Raw genomic sequence first — 13807 nt, forward strand, 5'->3', positions numbered from 1 at the left:
TTTCATCTGTTTGATGATCCATCGTGTTGTTCTGTTGTCACGTTTACCTGTTTTGCAGCAATTTGGAAAGCACTTCGGAACAACAGGGTATAAAATACTGAATTGATCAAAATGATAGTATCAAACCGTTTGAAATAAAATATATATCTGTATTTTTCCAGTACCGGAATACCGCACATCTAATATAAACGTGCAATTTCTCTCTCAGCTGTTTACCTTCACAAACATAACCGACTGTGTTTTTGTAACTTATGTGAGTTTTTAACATAACCTTGTGTGTATTTGACAGTTTAAGCGCAATAAGACGTGAAAGAAAATTTAGTTTAGTACTCACATGGCGTGTTAAAACCGCTTTGTGTGTGCGTGCTTTTGGATGCACTTTTTTGGAAGAGTATCTGAGGTTCGAGACGTAAAGGCACAGCCTTATTTTGGAAAAGGGGTCGAGGAGCAGCAGCTCATTTGCATTTAAAGAGACATGCACGAAAACAGTGCATGTGTTACTGCTTCCACCCAAAATAGGCATTTTCAAAATGATATAATAAATTATGTGTGGGGTATTTTGCACTGAAACTTCACAGACACATTCTGGGGACATCTGAGATTTTACATTTAGTAAAAATGGGCATAATAGGTGCCCTTTAAAATCAGTTCTAGCTCTTTTTGGCATTTTCTTTTGAGTCAGATCTTTTATTGATTCAGTTGACAAAACTGACAGTTCTTCAGTCCCCATTTATCGTAAATGTGAACTGTTCCTTTAAACTCTTTTGTAGCTTATCATTCCATCTTGCTAAATTTGTTCTGATATTACATAACACATCATTGCACAGGCAGCGGTGACAGTGATGATCTATAACGCTGATTGTTCAGATTAGGACAATGTTCTCGCTGTGCGCTTACGTCACTTTGTTATGGTTACAGCGCAACGTTTCCATGTGCTATTATTTTGCTCAAACTCACTTATTTGGAACTAAGCTCTGAATTTTATTTACTTCTGGTTGCCCAACTAAACCAAGGCAAAGTGTCATTTAATAAGTCACTTTTAAATGTGTTGGGTAATTTGTATATGTTTGTTTGGTTGATTTTCACTGAACAGTTCAATCTACAGACCTTCTAAATTTTAATTTTGACAAATTCAGACTTGACAAAGAACAACAACTTATTGCACCACTGTGACGTATATATCACAATGTGTTGATTTCATTCTCTTGACCTTAAACACCATATATGACACTCCTCTTGTGGTGTCTGAAATATCTTGTGGTTGCTATTGGCGTTGAAAACATGCACAAGAGAGGTGTGAGTCTAAGTATATATGTGTAAAAACTGAAAACAAGTTTGACCTAACTGCGTCAAGTAGCTGTTTTGTTTGTGCCAACATAACTGTGACATTTCTCAAGAGATTCATGCCGCATTTATGTAATCAACCAATTTTTTTTCTGAGAACTGCCGCAGGTACCTCTGTGTAGAACAAGTCAACAAATAACCACAGCTGCTATATTTTGGGGTTTAGACTAGAACACTCAGTTTTGTTAGCAACACGTTTTACTGATTAAAATGAATTTCATATGCACGTCAACACGATCATCAATTAAAGTGATTATGCAACAACATTTGCACAAAATAAAGAATTTTTGTAAAACGCTTAACCCTATAACCACATTTTAACACGTAAGAACCATCCACCAAACTGAAATACTGTAGAAAGACTCCAAAAAGCGAGAATATAGGACAGCCACAATCAGGACAAGCACAATTTTAAAATGGCTTGCTGCCTGCCACCCAGATAATCAGCCACCCAGGCAGCAGAGCTGCTACTGCCTGTCAAGCTACAAAAAAAACAGCTGTATGTCCTCCACTCAGCAGGACAAAAACATATTAGGAGCTCTAACCTGAAAACTAGAGCAGCTTACAAACTCCCAAATGGAGAGAAAGACTTTCTCCAGTATCTGAGAGTATATTGAGCTTGAGTTATCGTACCCTAGAGGCAAATGTTCACACAATGTGTTCTGAGAGGGAAAGTTTTTGTGTCTTTAGAAAGTGCTGTGACTGAGTTCTGTGATAACTAGGATAGTTGAGAGAGGTTCAAGAATTATAATTGGTCAATTGTTCACACTGAATCTAGAAAATGTTCCACTCTTTCTTCCAGATAATCAATCCTCGTGCCAAAATGCCAGGCACTAACTTGCTTCCCCTTGAACCAACATAAATCAGGCAGGAACTTTCCACTGCACTACGGCTCCAACAGTAGTACTTATTTATAAAAATAATTACTTACGTCAACTGCAACTATACACTATACAACTATACATGTTATTTCTAAATTTGTTAAATAAGCAAGAGAGAATAAGTATTTAATTTAAAGTCCCCATGGAATCAAAATCAAAGTTTTTTTAGTATGAATATGTTAGCCTTAAAGTTATCTTTAAGCTAGTGTGCTTCAAAACAATGACAAAATTTGCATTGAGAACATATAAGCGATCAGTCTCGCACTTTCGCCAATATGGATTAATAATTTGACATCTCCCTGCTTCAGCTTCTTATCAAAATTTCTGTCCAATCAAATGCTTTCTAGAATCCGAAGTGTCCCGCCCCCTACATTATAAATAGACGCTGAAGCTACGGCTGAATTCGGTTCACAGAATTAGTATTTTCTGTACAGTGAATGGTATGTAGTGCACAAAATGGGGATACAAAATGATTCAGACAGTAAAAATATGCTTTCTGTTGGGGCAAATGAAGTCTGGTTTCACACACAGTCTGCTCCGGTCCAGAGACACGATTATGGAAGGCCAAAAGGTTCAAAACACACAAATTTTAACATGTAAACAACATGTAAAATGTATGATAGCAAGCAGTGGATCATACATGTAAGTTGGTGCAGACCACAAAATGTGTTGTACCCATCTAAATTCTATACAGAATGCTATATTTTATTACGATATAGATAAGACTGTGGCTGTCAAATGCAGCTTTATCGAGCTTAACAGCTCTGGCCCAAGCTGTGAAATAAACAATACACTCTTGGTTATTTAAAAAAAGGGGGCGGGACTGCCTGATATGTCCAGTTTCAGTTGAAATTACGTCAACACACAAAATAATGCTGCGTGTTTCAAAGCACTTCAGTATGGAAGGCCGTTTCCACCACTGAATAAAAAAAATAGAAAAAAGGTTATTGAGACTTTTTGTCTCACTAGTCTGACTTTTTTCTCTGAATTGCATGATACAAATTTGAAATTCAGATTTTTTTGTCAGAATGGCAAGATATAAACTCAGAATTCAGGCTTTTTTTTCCAGAATTGTGAGATATAAACTTGAAATTCTGATATTTTCTTTTGAATTGCGTCATACAAACTCAAAATTCAGATTTTTTTTTTCTCAGAATTGCAAGATATAAACTCAAAATTCTGGCTTTTTTCTTAAAATTGCTTGATACAAACGCAAAATTCAGATTTTTTTTTTCTCAGAATTGCAAGATATAAACTCGAATTTCTGGCTTTTTTTCTTAAAATTGCATGCTACAAACTCAAAATTCTGATTTGTGATATAAACTCACAATTGCGAATTATAATGTCAGAATTACAAATTACAGACTTACAATTCTGACTTTTTTCCTCAGAATTCTGTGACATAAACTTACAATTGCGAAAAATAAACTTGCATTTGCAAGAAAAAAAATCAGCATGGCGAGTTATCTTGCAACGCTGACTTTTCTTGCAAATATATCTCACAATTCTGACCCGCGATTGCGATATATAAACTCAAAATTGCGATATATAAACTCGCAATTCTAAGAAATAAAAACAATTACTTAGAATTGTGATTTTATTTCTTGCAATTTTGACTTTATAACTCTCAATTGGGAGTTTATATCTCACAATTCTGCCAAAAAATGTAAGAATTGTGAGATAAAAAGTCGCAATACATTTTTTACATTTTTATTTAGCGGCGGAAATGGGCTTCCATATTTCAGTGCATCCTTAATTTAATATTCTTATTATTGCAAAAATCATGCATTTATTCTATTATTGCAAAAAATCATGGCATTGTCATGTGTCTTTGCTAGGCCCAGATCGAATTTGCTGGGTTTTTAATTTCTGCACCAATTTTGCAGAAAAATCTGCAAAATTCTGCAAAATGGAATTTATGCACATGATAAAATATGTTATTTGAAAATGAGAGCACTACTCATTTATTAGTATCTGAAAGGATAATCAAATTAAGAAAATATTTACTAAACATACACTTGAAGGGAAGGGGGTTTGATCATTTTAGAACTCACAGAAGGCCCAATTTAACAGAAACTTGTGGTGTTTTGCCGATGTAGATTCTGTGTGGGCCTAGCTGTCAGCATAAACATACACAAACAGGAAGTGCTGGCTGTTATGTTTAAAAGGAAGTCCACCCTAGACAGTTATAGACTGCTGATGAACACCCATATCTATTTATACCAGATAAAGTTTGATTGGTTTCTGAGTCACTGTGAAAACATAAAGTCAAACCTACTTAATAAAACCCCAAAAGTTTTAGTTCTCCATCAGAAATGACATTATCCTTGACAGGAATGCTTTTTGAATCTTTTCAGAGGAAGTGTCTTCCACCTGACCCAGCATGACTTTTACTCTGAAGTGAAAGAAAGATGCAGATGCATAGAGCAAAAATAAAACAGAACAAAAGGAAACAGATTAGCATAACCGCAAAAACCCTCTTGCACAGGCACCAGCTCACACATAACAAGCTGATCAGTAAACAACATTCTCCAGTTCTAATAAGTAGTCACTATTTACCACAATGCGTGCAGACCTGTTTCATAACCATCTTGCACACGGCCAAGAAGAGCCAGAGGTGCAACTGTGCAAACTGCATCAGAAATAACTGGCACAACCTTGTGATTCTATATGTCTCATTCTGTAGAGCTGCAGAAATTTTGTGGAAATTTTAAAACTAGGTGACAAAGGCAAGTTTGTTTGGTACTTTCCTTTGTAGGGTATTATTACCGTGCACGTCAAGAGCAGCAGAACTTAGCAGCGGTACACAATAGAACAGAGCGTCATGCAGAACTAACATTGATTGCTGACGGCAGTCAGCGGCACTCAATTGTCCTAAGTTCTGTTTTTGCGTAAATACCCACGTTTCACTTATTGGATCGTCATCAAAAGCTGTCAGTGTGATGTAAAAGAGGTCATGCATGACCTTAAAGGCCTGAAAAGACAAAACACTGATCAAGGACAATGCTTCAATTCAATTTTTGGCATGTTTTCTGATTCAAATGTTGATGTAGTCTGATAAGCCACACAGACTCATTATACTGTCAAAGTACAGATTTGCATCCAGATAAGAATTTAACCCATAAGAACTGTACAGTCACTGAGATCCCTTCCTCCCATCACTGTTCCTGTGAAAGAAAGTGTGCTGCTCCAAAGGGACCGTCCCTGCAATCAGCATATGCGTCACTTTGGTTAAAAAGCATCTGGTAAACAAGAAACAAGTTGCACAGAACAGAACAGCAGCATTTGGTTGAATGCTATTCATTCGAAATCCTTCACTTGATTAGAAAGAAAGTTTATTTTACCTGAACTTTAATGCAACTTTTTAAGGTTTATTGGTTGGTTATGCCAAGAGTGGGGAAAAAAATGTATTTATTTATTTAATCCCCTCCGCCCAGCGCCCCCCCAGAAGGCCTTTTAAATAAAATTAAATAAAATTAAATTAAAAAATGGCCAGAACAAAAACTAGGCAAAAATTAAATTAAATTAAATTAAATTAAATTAAATTAAATTAAATTAAATTAAATTAAATTAAATTAAATTAAATTATTAAATAAAATTGCCAGAACAACAACAAGGCAAAATAAAATGAAATGAAATTACAATAAATTTAAAAAAAAAATGAAATGAAATGAAATGAAATGAAATGAAATAATAAAGCAAAACATTTGGCCAGAACAAAATAAAATAAAATAAAATAAAATAATAACAAAATAAAATGGCCAGAACAACAACGTGGCAAAGTAGAATAATAAAATAAAATAAAATAAAATAAAATAAAATAAAATAAAATAAAATAAAATAAAATAAAATAAAATAAAATAATAAAAAGCAAAACATTTGGCCAGAACAAAATAAAATAAAATAAAATAAATAAAATAATACATTTGGCCAGAACAAAAACAAGTCAAATAAACTAAAATAAAATAAAATACAATATAAAATACATTTGGCTTGAACAAAAACATGGCAAAGCAAAACAAAACAAAACAAAATAGCAAAATTAAATTAAACTAAATTAAATGTAAAAAAAAAAAAAAAAAAAAAAAAAAAAAAGAAATGAAATGAAATGAAATAAAATAATAAAGCAAAACATTTGGCCAGAACAAAATAAAATAATAACAAAATAAAATGGCCAGAACAACAACAAGGCAAAATAAAATAAAATAAAATAAAATAAAATAAAATAAAATAAAATAAAATAAAATAAAATAAAATAAAATAAAATATATTTGGCCAGAACAAAAACAAAGCAAAATAAAAATAAAATAAAAATAAATAAACAAATAAATAAAATAAAATAATTTGGCCAGAATCAGCCATAACAAAAAAAAACGTGACAGAATGCAGAACTCTTCTGACTCCGTAATGTTCTCTCTCTACTCTTAAAACAAAGCAAAACAAAAAAGAGCAACAAATGAGATGTGCCAGAACAAAAACAAGGCTAAATAAACTATAAATAAAATAATTTTAAAAAAAAAACAAAAACAAAGGACATTTGGCCAGAATGTGCCAGAACCAAAAAAGAATGTTTGAAGTGGCAGAATGCAGAACTCTCTAGACTCCATAATGTTCTCTCTTCCCTTCTGGCAGAGCTCATTGAAGCAATATGTCTGAGATGTGGGGCACTGGACCTCACCCAAACAGACATCAAGGTGATGAATCTGTGCCCACTGCAGCTAGATTGCAGCACTGCAATCCTCATGACAGAGAATGGGAACAGAGAGCAACAAAAACTGTTCCTGTATTATCTAAATCTTCTTGTGATAATTATGCCTGATGGTGCCATAAACACCACCCAGAACATGAGCCTGTGTAATTAAAAAAATGCATCTTATCTTGCTGCTGCAATATTTAGTCAAAAAGTCATATTGCTGCTGCTTAAATAGCACTTTTAGCAACTGCAAAAGCATAATATTCAAAATGAGACCGCAGGTGTACCACACCAGAGTAGGCCTCAGAGTTCACTGGAAGGAACTTATAATGTATGTCAACTACGTTAGTTGAATGCACAACCCAATTATAGATGCATCCTGTGGAAATGTATCTCAACATAGACACCTGTGTTTGTGACACACAATGTTTGTTTACAGCATTTCTTTGTATATTGTTGTTTCCTTGCGTTGGATTGTTTCTATGCAGCATGCCCTTTTTCTGATATGTCAGCTTCCTGTTGACTTTTGTGGTTAACATACAAACTGCAAAGTGAGATCATCATCATTCAAGACTAAAATAGCTGAACTGTTTTTCCAACCACTTTCTTTTCCATCGAGCAGGTCACATGGTTTGAACTTGTGAGACAGAACAGACAGAAGTCACAACTTGTGACTTTCACACTTTTCAACTACCCCCACAACAACTGGCTCTAATTATTTCTAGACTGATTTTATGTGATGTTTTTCTTTTTGTAACACTCATAGACATTTAGTGTTAAATACTAAATATTCTATGTAATATTCTTAAACACGTCCTGAGAAAATCTGACCTTTTGTACAAAGAACATAAATGAAAATTTGTATAAAATTTCTAAATGTTTCTTTATATGTCATAACTTTACTTGTTCAAAAAACGTTCAAAATTCAGAAATCTTTTGTTTATCGCCAAAAAGCAATTTAAATGTAGCTCCTGCTGTTTGGTTACAGGAATACACATTATGGTAATTAATACAATGCAAATCACTTAGTAAAACATCAACTAAGAAAGACACTGAACAAATGTAACTAAAGTCATCACCTCACCAAAACCAGACTGATGATCAAAGGATACCGAGGTAGAAAACCAAAGAATTTCCTACCCTCTTGAAAGGCATCACAAGGCATGACTCTGACTTATGAAAATGACAAATCAAAATCTCATGTGATACACTAAAAGACTTACAATACTTAGTGTTTTGTTGCTTAGAGTTTATAAATAGTTTATACAGTGTAAATAAAGGGTACATTATGTTTCGAAAGTTGTCAAAAGTGATCAAAAATGATATATCCTTCTAGAATACTGAGTAAAAAGTATCATGGTTTGCACAAAAAAAAAAAAAAAAAAAAAAAAAAAAAGCACCACAACTGTTTTTAACACTGATAATAATCTGAAATGTTTCTTAAGCATGTAAATCAGCAAATTAGAATGACTTCTGAAGGATCATGTGACGCTGGAGTAATGGCTGCTGAAAATTCAGCTTTGCCTTCACAGGAATCAATTTTAAATTCATTTTAAATATTAAAAGGCAGGGTAGGTGATAGAGTTCAAAAACAGTCTTGTTATGATGGTTTCACAATCTCTTCACATCTCCATAGCAATCAGTAGGTTAAGTGGTTGAAATGGCAGGTTTCACAACAAAGCCCACCCAATTGCCACTCAAAACTAGCCCAATCATATTTAGTTGGGGTTCCACCGGTAAAAAACATTCTGGGGAATACATGTTTCTTGGTAAATTTGGCATTCTAGGGACTACATATCATGCTATTGGGGTCACTTTAACCTGCAGACATAAAAAAACAACCCACAGCAACAGTGTTAAAGCAGCCCAATTCTGCAGGAAAACTGCAGACCTCGCAACACTGTCTAAATGCATTTATATGCATTTATCCACTTTATTTTTCAACGCGGAAGTAAGCCGTTGTCTGTGAATGTGCATGACTTCCAGTTCATTACCTGCTGTAGGAAAATAACAATGTGTATAGAAAACCAACGTGCAGTAAACAGTAAAACTGTTTGCATTACAAACCACTATGTTTATAATTAGGATAATACATTAAAAAAATATGGTAAGGCACACGAGTTTGCAATATCAAGTAGCAAAATGACAGCTAAAAATAGTTGAAAATGGACGAGACCGGAGGCTTCGCACATTAAATTTACAAATGGCTGCATGTGCTCTTAGGAGAAAGCCCTGTTCTATTACACTATTGCAGACCGAGAGTGGAAGGCGTTTTATTTTAATATTACACGCTTTGTACTGTAACGTTTTCTCACCAGTGAATGAGACATGAGGAAATCTGACAACGTTGCATTCAATCCTACACCAAAGCCGTCTCAAAACGTGTTGCTGATTAGCCTCCGTTCTGTCCAGGTTTCCCAGGTTTTCATAACAAAACCTGGCCAGGCCAACTGATAGTCAAAACTAGCCCAAAAGTAGCTCAATGGCGTTTCGAGGGGGGCTCTGCCGGTAAAAATCGCGTTCAGTGGGATAGAATACACATTTTTAGGCAAGATGCCCTGGGTGAAATTTGCATTCCAAAGGCCAAATATCATATTATTAGGGTTATGTAAACCCGTGGACATAAAAAACAACCGCATCAATCCACGGAAATACCGCAGACTTGGCAACCCTGGTTCTGGCTGTGGGCGTCCATGTGTTTTGGAGGGGGTGTGGCTTATTTGGTTTTTAGTATTAACAGATTATCTATAAGCTAGTGTGCTCCAAAACAACAACAAAATTCACATTTACAAGATATGAGCATTCAAAACTTACAGTCTCTAACTTCCACCAATATGGATCAGCGATTTTGATGACATCACCCTGCACTTCAGCTTTCTATCAAACATTCGGTCCAATCAAATGCTCTCTAGAATCCGAAGTGCCCCGCCCCCTACACTATAAATAGATGTTGAACCGCCGGCTGAAATGGGTCTCTTGTTCACAAAATGTACGGTGGGTGGCACGTAGTGCGCTATATAGGGGATAGGGAACGATTCAGATAAATATGTAAATATGCTTTATTTTTTATAGAGATATGGGTGAAATTGTGGCTGTCATACACTGTCAAATGCAGCTTTACCAAGCTCAACAGCTCAAGCTGTAACACGCGTCATAATCTGAAAACCACGCCCACCAGGGGGGAAAACAATCCAACGCTCTCCATTGACTTTGTGTTGTGGGAAGCTGCATCCTTGTCATTTCTGATTTATAACAAAAAACAGTATAATGTCTAAAAGCTGACAAGCTGTGACAAGGTGTACAATAAACAAGCTAAAAAGCCCAGAACTACGTTTTCATAAGCCGTCGACCCAAAAAACGAGCATTTAAGGACACAAAAGTTGAGCTCAACATGTCATATTACGGTGAGAACTACGCCCACTGGAGGGAAACTTAATCGTGACAGGACACAATCATTATTTTTATGTCAAAGGATTATTTCACCACCCTATGTAAAGGGAGATATATTGAGAAACTAAATTTTATTGGTCTGTGTTAGTGCTCCTTTTCCTTACCTTCCTTTTGCTGGAGAAATTATCCGACTGAATGGCTCAATGTGAAATACCCTGACATTCACAGCTATTTGTGTCCTTAAACGCTCATTTTTTGGTCGATTGAGAGCTTACAAAACAAAGTTGTGGGTTTTTTGAAGACCAACAGCCACAAATGCCTTTGTTAAACTTGATTTAATTTGGTATGTGTTTGTGAACTTTAAATCACACCTAATGCTCACTATTAAACCACACACATAGTACTACAATGCATTCAGTCATGTTAATGTCATTCCAAACTTAACAGTAATACAAAAAGCAAGTTATATGGGTGAGTGTAACTGTCAAACTGGTTGCATCGTGGCCTAAAACTGATGAAATGCTTTAAAGAATGTGAAAACCAAACATACAAAGTGGTTAAACCTGTCAGACCTTCAACAGGTGTGGCTAAGGTTTTAGGATGAAAGGAAATCCAATATCATGAGTCAGCAGAAACAAACTTACAGACTGAAACTACCACATTATCAGCCTTACAGCTTAAGGAAACATCTGTTTCTCTTTGGATCTCCTGCAGTGGAAGACGTCACCTAGACGTCAGGCTGTAATCCAGTGAAGAGGGGTCAGCGTAAAGCGGAGGACATCACTGGATTCTCAGGACCCGAAAGCCTTTTACTCATTTCCTGAGTCCGGTCTTCTAACGGGGTTATTTTTAGTGTGCTGTGATTCACTTGTAAGTGCAGTTTGAGAATTCAGGGCAAGCTGTGACCGATTACTAATTTCAAAGCAGAAATGGAAAACAGCCACGGACGTACGAGGAATATGGCGTCAGAAAGAGATTATTCTAGATTAACAGGGCGGAAGGTCGGCTCTTCATTTAAGATGAAGCAAAATGAAAGTTTTCAGCCCTAATCAAAGGCCTTTCGTTCAGTTGCTGTTAACAGCTTTAGCCTAAATGACATTCTAGGACAGATTGGCAGAAATGGAGCTCAGCGACTCTAATAAGATGATGTAATGGACTTACACAGCAATACAACACCATGTTGATTCTCAATCCACCATGATTAGCCTTGGGACCAGGCTGGTCAATGTAAACTCGTAATTAAAACATTCATCACTTACAAAAGCAGTCCTGGATAAAGAAAGGCTGATGTAAGCAGGCATGGCCTACATAAATGCTACATAAAACGACTGTACTGTTTACTATATTATGGCACCTATCAGTGAAATCTCTTAGGCTTCTGACAGCCCCAGGCATATTAGCACTCCTTGGACAAGCACAGATGTTGTTTTGGTGTTTGAGAGAATTGAAGCATGACTGCATGGGCTTTAACGGCTCTGAGGACAGATGATGACAGCCCGCACTTAAAATGGTAAAAACAGCCAGATGCATATTCGTCTCACCACAACGCAGGGCTGTGAGTGTGAAATGGTGGTGAAAGTGGTCTGTTGAACTAGTATTTGATGGTTCTAATAACTATTTTAGTAACTGTTAAAATCTAAAATTAGTCATGGACTCACAAGAGAGCACCTATTCTGGTTTCATACATGTAATGTTGTAAAAATAAATAAATAAAAGGGTTTTAGGATTTAGAAGGTTTTTTTTGTTTGTTTGTTTTTTAAATGTATTTAAGACATGTTATGACAAATAAAATAAAATAACAACTCCCTAGGACATAAAGTTTGGTATGGAGAATGTTCTCAGAATTGTGCCTTAATTTTTTAGAATTACGAGTTTGTATCACGCAATTCTGACTTTTTTCTCACAATTGTGAGTTTATATAATGCAGTTCTGAGCATTTTTCTCCCAATTGCAGCTTTTCTCAAACTTGCGACTTTATTTCTCAGAATTTATATCACGCAATTTTGACTTTTTTTTAATGCAATTGCAACTTTTTCTCTCACAATTCAGATTTTTTTTCCTGCAATTGCGTGTTTATATCACGCAATTGTGAGTTATATCGCAGTTGTGACTTTTCTCAGAATTGCGACATTATTTTTCAGAATTGTGAGTTTTTTTTTAAATTGCAACTTTATTTTTCAGAATTGCAAGTTTATATCACATATTTCTGACCTTTTTAATGCAACTGCGAATTTTTCTTTCACAGCTCTGATTTTTTTCTTGCAGTTGCGAATTGTGAGTTTATTTTTCAGAATTTCGAGTTTATATCACGCAATTCTGACTTTTTTTCTCGCAATTGTGAGTTTTTCTCAAAAATGCGATTTTATTTAAGTTTATATCACACAGTTATGATTTTTTTCACGAAATTGCAACTTTTTTTCACAAGTCTGATTTTTTTTCTTGCATTTGTGAGTTTACGTCACGCAATTATGACTTTTTTCATGCAATTGTCCATTATGTCATGCAATTATGAGTTTTTTCCTCTCAATTGCAACTTTTCTTAGAATTTTTTATCATCACGCAGTTTTGACTTTCACGCAGTTCTGACTTTTTCCCTCACAATTGCGACTTTTCTCAAAATTACGACTTTATTTTTCGGAATTGCGAGTTTTTCTCAATTGCAACTTTACTTTTTTTAAACTCAGTTGCAAGTTTATATCATGCAATTCTCAGATTTGCAACTTTATTTTTATCACACATTTTTTTAGCACATTTTTATCTCACAATTCTGACATGTTTATCTCTCACAGTTCTGAGAATAAAATCAGAACTGAGATAAAAAGTCACAATTACCTTTTTGTATGTTTTATTCAGTGGCGGAAATGGGCTTCCGTAGTTTGGAGAATGGATAGGTGAAAAATAATAAATAAAAATCATACAATTTAAAAAAAAAATAAAACAATGTACTTTTAATGATAAAAAAGATCAAGAGCATTTCACTAGATCCCACCTTGGCACACATATCTACATAATTGAAACCTACTGTAATATTAATGTCAGTCGTCCATATCTCTCTCCAGCTGACATCTCTCCATGTTTGATACTGCCATTCCTCTCCTTTGGTTTGCCTGCTCCCAATTTTCCTATAATTACAGACCCACATCATAAAAAGTTTCCTCCTTTGGCCTAAAATAGAGCAACTGGAAATATAGTCATGTCATTCATTGAACACACACATGCTACAAATAGTCTCCAATGACAGAGCAGGAGTTATGGGCAGGTCAGGAGTGAACACTTGAAAGCAGAGCAATGACATGAGTAAAACCCTTTGACACGAATCCACTCATTCCACATTCTTTACACACCATCATTACACACACTCTCTCTCTCTGTAATGTGATCGTTTCATGCCTTGAGCAACGCGACTATCAGTGTTGCATGACATGATGTCACTAATATCCAAAAGTAAATGATGCTTTCTTTGTAATAAACTGAACTCTACCACATAATTCCCTGTCAT

The 13807-nt window shown here is 35.2% G+C and overlaps 1 protein-coding gene across 1 annotated transcript in view; it reads right to left on the reverse strand.

The window, feature by feature from the left end:
- The window catches only part of LOC127178088 (dynein light chain Tctex-type 5-B), a 62791-nt gene extending 49389 nt beyond the window's left edge, over positions 1 to 13402 (reverse strand). The window contains exon 1 of the mRNA XM_051130741.1: positions 13331 to 13402. The gene's annotated coding sequence lies outside the window, so the exon portion shown is untranslated. The remainder of the gene's footprint in view (positions 1 to 13330) is intronic.
- Positions 13403 to 13807: the final 405 nt, after the last annotated feature.

This window comes from Labeo rohita, chromosome 2 (genome assembly GCF_022985175.1).
Source record: "Labeo rohita strain BAU-BD-2019 chromosome 2, IGBB_LRoh.1.0, whole genome shotgun sequence".
NCBI lineage: Eukaryota > Metazoa > Chordata > Actinopteri > Cypriniformes > Cyprinidae > Labeo > Labeo rohita.